This window comes from Labrus bergylta, chromosome 7 (genome assembly GCF_963930695.1).
Source record: "Labrus bergylta chromosome 7, fLabBer1.1, whole genome shotgun sequence".
NCBI classification, from domain to species: domain Eukaryota; kingdom Metazoa; phylum Chordata; class Actinopteri; order Labriformes; family Labridae; genus Labrus; species Labrus bergylta.
Window position 1 is genome coordinate 5,280,981 of NC_089201.1, and position 10,255 is coordinate 5,291,235.

A 10,255-nucleotide genomic window follows, 5' to 3' on the forward strand; every position below is an offset into this window, starting at 1 on the left:
GAAAACTGTAGATATTAGAGTCCATCTGATCTTGAACAGGTCCAATTACATACAGGTTCATATCTCCTGCCTCACCTGACTGTATTGCGATATTTTAGTACCTATTTTTCATCCAGCCCTTCAACTCTTTTCTCTGAATCATATATGTGTATATACTTATTGGCAACAGAAAATATGTTTTCAGATCATAATGCAATCAGGAGTCAGCTATGTTCAAAATAGAATTATGAGTGTTTGGATGAATATAAAGGAATAGTGTTTTGTTTGTATTTATTTCAGATAAAATGTGAACTGTGTGCTGCTTTTTTCTGTTATTTTGCAAGATCCACATCTGGCAAGTTGAGACACACCCGCCTAACTTCTAATGACTTCTATCCAGCTCAATAAAGCACAGCTTTATCTAAAAAAAACAATCTCCAAACCACAATTAGGTTTCTTTCAAATGATGGAAAATAACACGAAAGTTATAGTCCTGGAAAAGTTATTATAAATCCTTATCCTGAGTAAAGACTGCTACGTTTTTTTCTCTTAATGCTCGCAAATCTAATCATAAGAATCCATAGTTGTCAGTGAGAAATATATTAAACAAAAGAAGAGGAAAGCCCCTATGTGAAACCCAGCTTCTTTCCAATGTAACCATTCACAGCCGAAAAAGCCTGCAGAGGAGACAGCAGCCGTCGAGGCTAATGATGCTAATCTATGAGTGACGGCTGACTCATTACAACTGTCATCACAGAGTGTCTAATGAGGCTGTGAGTATTTAAAAGCCCCCCATTTCTTCACGCTTTCTCAACAGAAACAAATGAAAACACAACAAACATACACATGCAAACACAAAAACAGCAGAAACACAAAAACATTTGTGTTGTGGCAATGCTTCAGCACAGTCCAGAACATTAACTTCGGTCTCGGGTCAGTGGGGGAGAAAGAGTTTTGTGTTTTCTTGCACAACCCTCTGATGGTCGTGACCGCGGTGGGAGCAAATACCTCATGACAGCAGAGCAGGAACAAATATGTTATGATGACAGCTTGTAGCCGCTCACGGCAATACAACGCGGTTAAACAAATCTGTTCATGTTAGAAGTGCCATGACACACATACACATACTTTCTATTTTTACATTGCAATAAATTCAATTTAATTAGAGGAAGCAAAGGATGGAGAACTTCTGGAAATAGCTTTTTGCAGAAAGTGGAAATTGGATTCCTTCCTCCTCTCCTCCTCTTGATGGTGAACATTAAAAAGCACTTACTCGTAAGATAAGAGTTGGGGAGTGTCGTCAGTGATGTGATGACTGCTTGGTCATTTTAAAAACAGCATTAAAGTGTAAGCATTTTGTCCCCTCATTAAAGTAAGGCTGTTTGTAATTTAAGTTTATTTTGTATATCATCTCTAAATCTGCTTGTGAGATAACAGTTTTCAGTTTGGCAAAGGGGAAACATAAAAAGAGGAAAAGAATAGGGCCCAAGGCAGATCCTTGAGGAACACCACATGAAACAGAAATAAGCTTTTTTTCCCCCCTGTGAACATTACAACATTAAAGGTCACATATTCTCCCCCGTTTCATCAAGTTTAAGTAAGTCTCAGAGCGCCCTAAAACATGTCTGTGAAGTTTCTTGTTCTAAATCCACTCTGATCCTGTATTTGATCATGCCTATAAACCCCTCTATTTCAGCCCTGCTCAGAACAGGCTGTTTCTGTGTCTGTACCTTTAAATATGTAAATGAGCTGTGTCTGACCACGCCCCCTCTCTGGAAGGGCTGGGGTGGCTCGGTGCTTTCTCGCTCCATCTCCTATTGTTTACAGTGAGAAGGCAGACTCAGAGGGCAGAACAAACACCTAGCTGTGGGAGTGTCACCCACCTGGGGGAGAGGCTACTGCCCTTTGTGATGTCATGAAGGGAAAATCTCCAAATGCCTGTTTGAGCACACATTTTCTGAAAAGTGGAGCAGGCAGAAGATGGAGAGGATGGACTTTTCTCATCATTGGGGGGTTTGTAGACAGACTAGAGACACATAGTGTTAGAGAAACATGGTGAAGTGGATTTTGCACAATATGTGACCTTTAAGTGAAATGTTTTTTGAGGATGTGGCAAAAAAAAAAACTTGTTGATCCTGTGCTCAGACTGTGCTGTTCTGTCTTCTCACATAAATTTAGTGCATCAGTGTTTGTCTCCTGTTGACTTTGCTGTGAAATCATTCCTGTGATGCTGCCACTCTGACAAACAGACATGACTGTGGCAGCAAAATGAGCCACTCTCATTCCTCTAGTTACCTCTGATGGATTTGTTCAACTTGGCAAGAGTAATCAGAAAAGCAGACGTGAAAGCAATAGGAAATGTGTGTGTGTGTGTGTGTGTGTGTGTGTGTGTCCTCACCACCAGAGGAGAGGAGTGAACATCTGCAGTGCCCTAACAGCTCCTCTCAGCAGACGGCGGCTGTGTCCTGTGAAACGAAGCATCAACATGGATATGACACAACAAGCATCACGTTCTCCACCGCCGGGCCTCCAGAGCCGCCAGCCTCTTTCCTACCCGATGGCACTGCCCAGATGCTGCAGAGGCCATCATGCTGCAAAGTAAAACAATGAGCATGTGTAATTAGCAGACGGGAAAGAAATTCATGATCCAAAGCTCTTTCCTTTAAAAAGGAAATGTTTGACTTCTAGCTAAAAGTTTAGGATACTGGAATGTCTCTCATGTTTATTCCAAAAAGCTCTGCCCAGCAGAAACTAAAAAGTGTGGGGTACGAGCTAGCTTTCTTGGTTTTGGCTTCTTTTAATTAAGTTGGTGGGACTCCAAGCAAAAAGATTGGGAACCACTGCACTATTAAGCTCCTGGCTTCGGTTTCTTTTGGGTGTGATTAAAAAACTCTCTTGAAAGCATAAAAATAGTCCGTACTGTTTGTTACAAAATGTTTTAGTGCCTGGTTTAATTGCTGTTAGGAGGTTCCTTTATCCCTTTTTGTAGAGTTTCAGTCAGGACCAGATGTCCGATGGTTAAAGTCCTTCATCTTAAAAACCCTAAGTGTACCAAGAAAGCAAGGGAATGGGCTCCTTGGTGTTACATGCCTTAGTTTCAATGGTGAGAGGCCTGGATGTAAGATGGTGGCGCCCAGTGGAAAAGAGAAAAGTTGTGACTGTGTATCTGCACGTGTGTCCGTTAAACCTATCGTCCTAAAATCCCTCAGAGCTTTCAGTAAGCCTCCGGATCCTCCAGCAAGAAATCTTCTCCGTGGCCATTTCATCCATGGACGTACTGTGGATCTCCTGAGGTAAGTCAGACAGTGTGAGGGAGTTTTGTTTTGTGTAGGTCAAAAATACTTGAATGAGTATGAGGCCTCACTCCATAGCATTGATTTGTTTTTACTGAACTGAAAGAAACAGGCTGGATTAACTCTGACTTTACTGGAATGTTTCAGTTCTTTGTCGATGACCTTTTGAGTTGATTTATTCTCAATATACTGCATTTTTTTCTGACCTGGGTTGTGGGTTTTGTCTTTTAGGTTTGCTGTGCTTTGTTAATGTGTTTGAAAATAATTCACTGCGTATCTGGGTAGCCTATATCTTTCAGCCTTCATAAAAGGGGGAACTGTATCCTTGTGATGGTTTAAATCATCAAACAGAAACAAAAATAAAATGTCAGTGTAAATTCCTCCCAGCATCCTAAAAACCGCCACAGTTTGAGGAGCATCGATTAACTTCTAACTGCAAGTCATTTAAGAAATTGAATGAGTGCCATGTGACATATGAGATTAAATAATTTTTTCCCACTGGTAGCGCCCATTTTCAATCCAAAACCAATGCAGTTTTTGTGTCTCAGCGCTCTCAGTTGAAAAAGGTTTCACTTTTGGAACAGACTGACTTGTCAATGTCACTCCTCCCTCATCGAATAATCAAAATCAGGAAGCGGGGGGGGACCTTTGTTATCAGCTTTGTCAACAACAATGGCGGAGAAGAAGTTAATCTGACACGTCTTTTCAAAGGTACAATTTCCAGGTGTGGAGCTGCTGCTCATCTCAGAACAGATTCCTTCACATTGGCTTCATGTTTCCTTGGAGATAGTTCCTTGAATAAAGGAGAATATTAAGCACACAGAGCTATTGAAACAGAACTTAACTTAACTACTGAGGGCAGCAGAACTTACATTTTGTAACCAAGCAACTATGAGCGCCGGGGTGAAGCGCTCTGAAACTGAGGTCGTGGGCGCTGCTTGTTAAAAAGGCGCCGTTAGCTGACACAGGCCCTAAAGATTTGGTTTTACTTTTCAGTTTGAGAACAATAATGAAATCACTCATGGATGCTTTACACCTTCAGAAAGGAACATTATGCTCTCCCTTTGTGCTCAAACAATGCAACCAACTCCCCAATAATCATCCCAACCTAAACACAAAGATGTACAGTACACCCTGTATGAGTCAGAATCCTCTGATCACAGACTGAATTGTGATGCGGCTTCAAAGCTTTTTCTCTGAGCTCTAATCACATTACTAACAGAGTGCATTATCCGCAGCAGGTAGTGGAGGAAGAGACGTTCAGTCTGAGCCGTCTGACCGAGAAATCACCGGCTCACTGTGCATCGTCTTGATTTTCCCCAACAGTCAGATGGAGTTAAACCTGATTAGAAAAGATTGGTCAGATTGGTGAGGAGCCGCTGATGGAGAAAGAGCCCTCGGAGCTCCTCTCGTCCTCGTCAGCACCACTTTCTAATTAACTCGTAACAACCTGTGTGTGTGTGTGTGTGTGTGTGTGTATCTGTTAGGCTCTGTGTATGTGTGTGTGTGTGTGTGTGTGTGTGTGTGTGTGTGTGTGTGTGTGTGTGTGTGTGTGTGTGTGTGTGTGTGTGTGGTGGTGGGGGGGGGGTGGCTTTGTGGTTAATTCCATCCTGATTATTAAGTCCAGACTGTGCTGCAGGCTTCTGTTCTCAGTGGGGCGGTAAACACACAGAGTGGGGTTTTATCTGTTTGTGTTTGCATGCAGGTCCAAGAAACTAACGTCGTGTGTCAACATGCTTTTTTTCTCGTTCTATCTTATGTGTTCGGACTCTGATCAAGGCAACAACAGGAGTTTTCCAGACAGAGCCCTCCTTTCTCCAAAGCCACTTTCACAAATACACTCTAGATGATTTCAGGAGGACTGCTCTGGATATTCTCCTGACCTGGCAGGAAAACTGGGTGAAATCCAAGTGAAAATGTTAGCTGTTTGCATTCACACACACAGCTCCTCCGGCAAATATCAGGAGTTTTTCAAGAGTTTTCTGCAAGTGTGAAAGCCCTATAACATACAGAACGAGTATGTGATACAGAAAATCTGTGATACAACTGTCACATGAGAGACTATGATGAAACAAATCTGAGAGAAGTAGAAGCATCATACCTGTCCGTTCATCTAAAGAACATACTAATGTACATTTTTCTTCTGATCTATTCAATTTAATGAACCGGTTGGAAGTTCAACATTTATTTACATTTTTAGCTATATCAAAGTTAAGTAGAGGCACAATTTCAAATATTTGAATAACTCCAAACATTTGTGTCTCTGTCTTGGATTTTTCATAAAGGTCGAGGACAAACATCCTCACAGACAGAAAGTGAAAACCAGCTTTCTTCCCCTGTCCTCCTTTTTGAAGTCATGGACGCTGAACATCCTCAACGTCCTTATCATTTTAACCTCCCAATTCCCTGCCAAATGACTCTCACTGTGAGGGACCAGGAGACTCTAAAACTGTCACCACAGGAGGAAGTTTCAACTTATTTTTAGCCAGAGGAGGTCAGGCATCCTCAGGGCTACCCTCATTGATCCGCAGAGTGAACGCGTCTTTTTTATGGGAACACTTATCTTGGAGGATACAGGCCTTTATCACTGCAGCTCACAATGCCCAGATCAGATTTAAGAGCCATGGGTGGCATCTTGATACCTGAAGAGGAATGATCGGCTTTGGAGTGAATCTTTTATAAGTCTGAAAGCCTCTATCCCCAAGAGAGAGCAGGAAGGAACTCATGGATGATTTACTGGACAATGCTTTAAAAACTCTGCTAATGTTTATAAAAACCAAATACAGAACTTAAAATTCAGTACGCTCAATTCAAAGAAGAAAAGATCAACTGACCTTGTCTTTTTTTATATCCCTGAAATCTGCAGCAGCGATGAGGTCAAATATCTCAGCGACAGTTTGGCATATGAGAATATCTGTCAAATGCTTGAAAGAAAAATAAAGAATTCATAACAAACTTGAATCAGAGCTTGACCCTGATGAATGCCACGAGCTGAAACGCATCGGTCTAAATTGTTAATAAAGTTGCTTATCACACTACAAGTGTTGCTTGAGCTTTTTGACCTCTTCAAGCCTTTCACTCTTCATGCACCTTGGTAGTTGTGCCAGAAAATCCTCTGCTTCCACAGACAGAGCTTTTGAAGCTTTAGCGCCCATTTTCAATGCAAAAGCCTTGAGTCTTTTTCTGCAAATGCAAACCCTTTCCTGCAGACGGTCAGGGTGGCAGACGGCCTTTGTCTCTGCCCTCTGAGAACCTGCCTCTGCTCCTCTGATCCACCTGATCTGAATGTCAACTGCATAATAAGGTCTGCTGTCCATCATCCCCTGTCATCTGTACTCATCAAAGTCGGGCCGATAGCAGCCAGGTAGCTGTTATCTCGCTGAGCCACAGCTGGGCTCAGACAGAGGGAGACTTTTGGAAACCAAGTGGGAATAGATCTTTTTCTTCAGAGAAATTCTCCTGTGTATTTAGCATTTAGTGCTACCTGTTGACCACTTTGATGTGAGATCTGTGAAAAAACATTGAAGCACTCGATCCCTGGCAAAGTGACCTTTAACTCTCTTCCTCTCTTCTGTTTTTCTAGAGCAAAGAGGACACACTGATTCATGCTGACACACACACAAAAACTCAAACGACATCTGTTACGACTAGTGAAAGGCCCAGATGCAGAACACAGAATCTGAGGTGTTAATTGATGTTTATTGCAGAGGGAAGGGAAAGATGGCTGACCAGAGCAGGGTGTTGGCGTGGCTGGAGAGGCTTTGAATCCAGCGGGCCGCTTGAGGCAGATGGCTGAGCAGGAAGGCAGGTGGGTGAGCAAAAGAAAATAGGATAAGAATCACAATAGACTGTTTAGATTATCAAATCTTAATAAAGAACCTGACACGTGATCTACCGCAGTAGCTGACAGTTTTCTGATGATTTTTGTCTTAAAGATTTTCTACGGTCATCGCCTGCTCTTTCCTGAGTGGCAAACAAGGTCTGTGTGGAAATTACCAACCCTGCGTTTAACTCCATGGTCAAAAAGGAATCAAAGTCAGTGCTGAATATCAAAACATATTTGCTGAAGTATCATTATAAGTCAAATACTTTTTTTATAATGGAGTTTTTTTAGATTGCTTTACTGATATTTTACTAAATAAGTAACACTTCTGAACAGCACATTACCTGCAGCAGTACAGAGTGAACTTGTTGTGCATTTTTCTTCGTCTCCGTCCTGCTTCTGTGACCCTCTTTGAGAGTGATTCTGGCCTCATCCCGTCGGCGCCTTGCTCCTGAGACCGTGGCGATAATTAATCAAGTCACACGGGGAACACGGTAATTGTTGATGGAAAGTTGGCAAACACAGAAACAGTTTGCGCCTGCACTTTTTAAGCACTTTCAATCAATCTGTCATGTTTTGCAGATGTAATGAATATGAATTGGTGCTCAAGAATGAATGAGTGTTCAGCCCTTTATTTTTTTTCAGAATGCCCTCAGGAGGATGTCACCTGCAACGAGCCGTTTTATGGCCCTGCCCGCTCCTGCATACCAAGCAGGGCCAATTGGCTGTTTAAGCCTGATGGATGTCTGTTTACATTGTGGGAGGTTATTATGCCACATTGACAGGCTGATAATCACTATGTAAATGAAAGGTGATTAACTTTGCTCATTTGCAACAACTAAGACAGCACATGATAAATCCAAAATATCGCTGAATGCAGCATTATAAACCTACAGATTCTTACTGCCCTTTACCTTATCTTCAAGCATTCAGAAAGGGCTCTAATCCTGTAAAAGCTCAGTGTACATGCTCATAAGGGCGTTTTGCTCCCCCCTCCCCTCTTGGTCTTCTTTCACATTAGTAACATTGTTCCGTATCCAGTCTTCCCTCTCCCGCCTGCAACTGATCCAAAACGCTACTAACCGGCTTCAGGAAGAGGGGGCATATCAGTCCTGTGTGACAAAGTGGGTGAGATGCTCTTTTGTTATTCACCACTTGTCACTTAAATCTTCATTTAATATAAAATCACTGTATTCTTTACAGTTGTGTATTTTGCTTTAATGTATTTTTTGCTTGTGTAACATTGCAGCACTTACTATGCCGGGTTTGTTTGTGTTAGCATTAAGTTACAGGTCACATCAAAGTATAAATCAACTTAAAGCAAACACACTGTCTTGATTTAGTTCAGTCATTTTTATTTAGTTTCTGGAATAACAATATATCATTGTTTGTCTGTTATCCATACTTACTTTTGTTTGTTCTGTTGTCCAGTTCTCCATGTGGTCCCATGCAGCTAAAGGGGCTGGCCCAGCACTTCCTGGGTATTTACAAGGTTTATGAGGTCATTGCTGACATCACTGGGGTAGACCATCTGAAAGGAGTTTTGTTTTCTGAGAAATGTTTTTGTTTACGTTAGTTGAGTAAATGATCTGATGTTAAAGGTAAGGGTTTCTTTGTATTTCTTTGCGGTAAGAGAAAAGTGAAACTCCCTATGTGAGTTGTGCTTAACCTAGGTGCGGCCATTTTGTTAATGGGGCTGATGTGGATTTCCTTGTTGTTGATATGTTTGATGATGAAGAAATTCGCCGTTGAGACTGACTTGCTTTCAAAGAGTATAATTTTATTTAAGAAAGAAACAGAATCACTGGTCACGTCTGACCAGGAGGATCAAGAAGCCAATAATGATCTCTGTCGAACACACAGAGACAATTGCTTATATGCATCTAAACATCTGTTTTCCGTCATGGGTCATAAAAACATCAAGTTACACAACCATATATGGCAATACTCCTATACAACACCTCAATTTAAACATTCCACCTAAGGGGACTCCTAAATCTCCTTCAGATACTATCTCCAGACGCACCCATTGTAAACTTATATTATCTCTGTCCTGGTTACATCAGACACTTCAGGGCAGCCTATAAAATGAGGAGACATTTGTTCCTGCGGGGAAGAGGTGAGGACGTGCTGCCTTAATGTGATTTAGGTATGTGTTAATTTACCTGATTTTTCATTGAACTTTTGTTGTTTTATGAAGTTAACACATGTTGGGATTATCACTGTAAATAAATGCTCACCTCTGGACAAACGTCATCTGCTGAGTTTGCCTTCCTATCACCTTCCAAGACACTTGTGTCAAACTACTTTACATCCTGTTCTATAGCATCTCTTCACTGGCTGCCAATGAACTTCAGGATTGATTTAAAGGTTGTGCTATTTGTATTTTTAGGTCATGAATGACTTGCCTCCTTCCTACATAACCGACCTCCTCAGCCTCACACTTCCTGTATGGTCCCGACATGGGCCTCCTGGCTATCTGTTGCTCAAAGATGATCATGCTTTTGCACTCAAAGCCCCCAAACTGTGGAACAGTCTCCCTGCTCCATCTGGTCTGCCCCCTCTGTTGATTTTTTAAAGTCCCGCCTCAAAGCGCCCCTCTTTATGTTTGCTTTTGAGTCATCTGGTCCTGCATAGGTTGTTTTCTTTGTTGTGGTCTTTATATTCTTAGGGCATGGTCTCACTGGCCATCTGTACCGTGCCCAAGCATGCTTCAACCCTAATGTCCAATTCGTTTGGCCAGTGTGACCGCTCCGTATCGCACGGTACACTTCCTTGGCTTTGGCACTCTTCAGAGAGGTGTGCTTCTGCACGGTACACTTCATGCATGAGCACGAGCACGCGGGAACACACCGCTGACAGCCTTCATTATGGAGAAATCCAGAGTTTCATGGCTGTATCTCACTAAAATGACACAATATAAGACACAAAGTAGCTGTCATGTTCTCTGTTGTTCTCCGATGTGCGGGCGTCCGCACGGACTCGCCTGTGGACTCGGCTTCGTGTCTGTTTTATTTATTTATTTATTTATTGCTGTGTCTGATTAAAATGGCTTAAAAAAAGCTTCAAAGTCAGTGAAGTAGCTGTCATGCTCTGTGTTTTTCTCTGATGTGCAGACGCAGACTCGACTGCGCGTCTCTTTCTCTCTCTCTACTTTTTT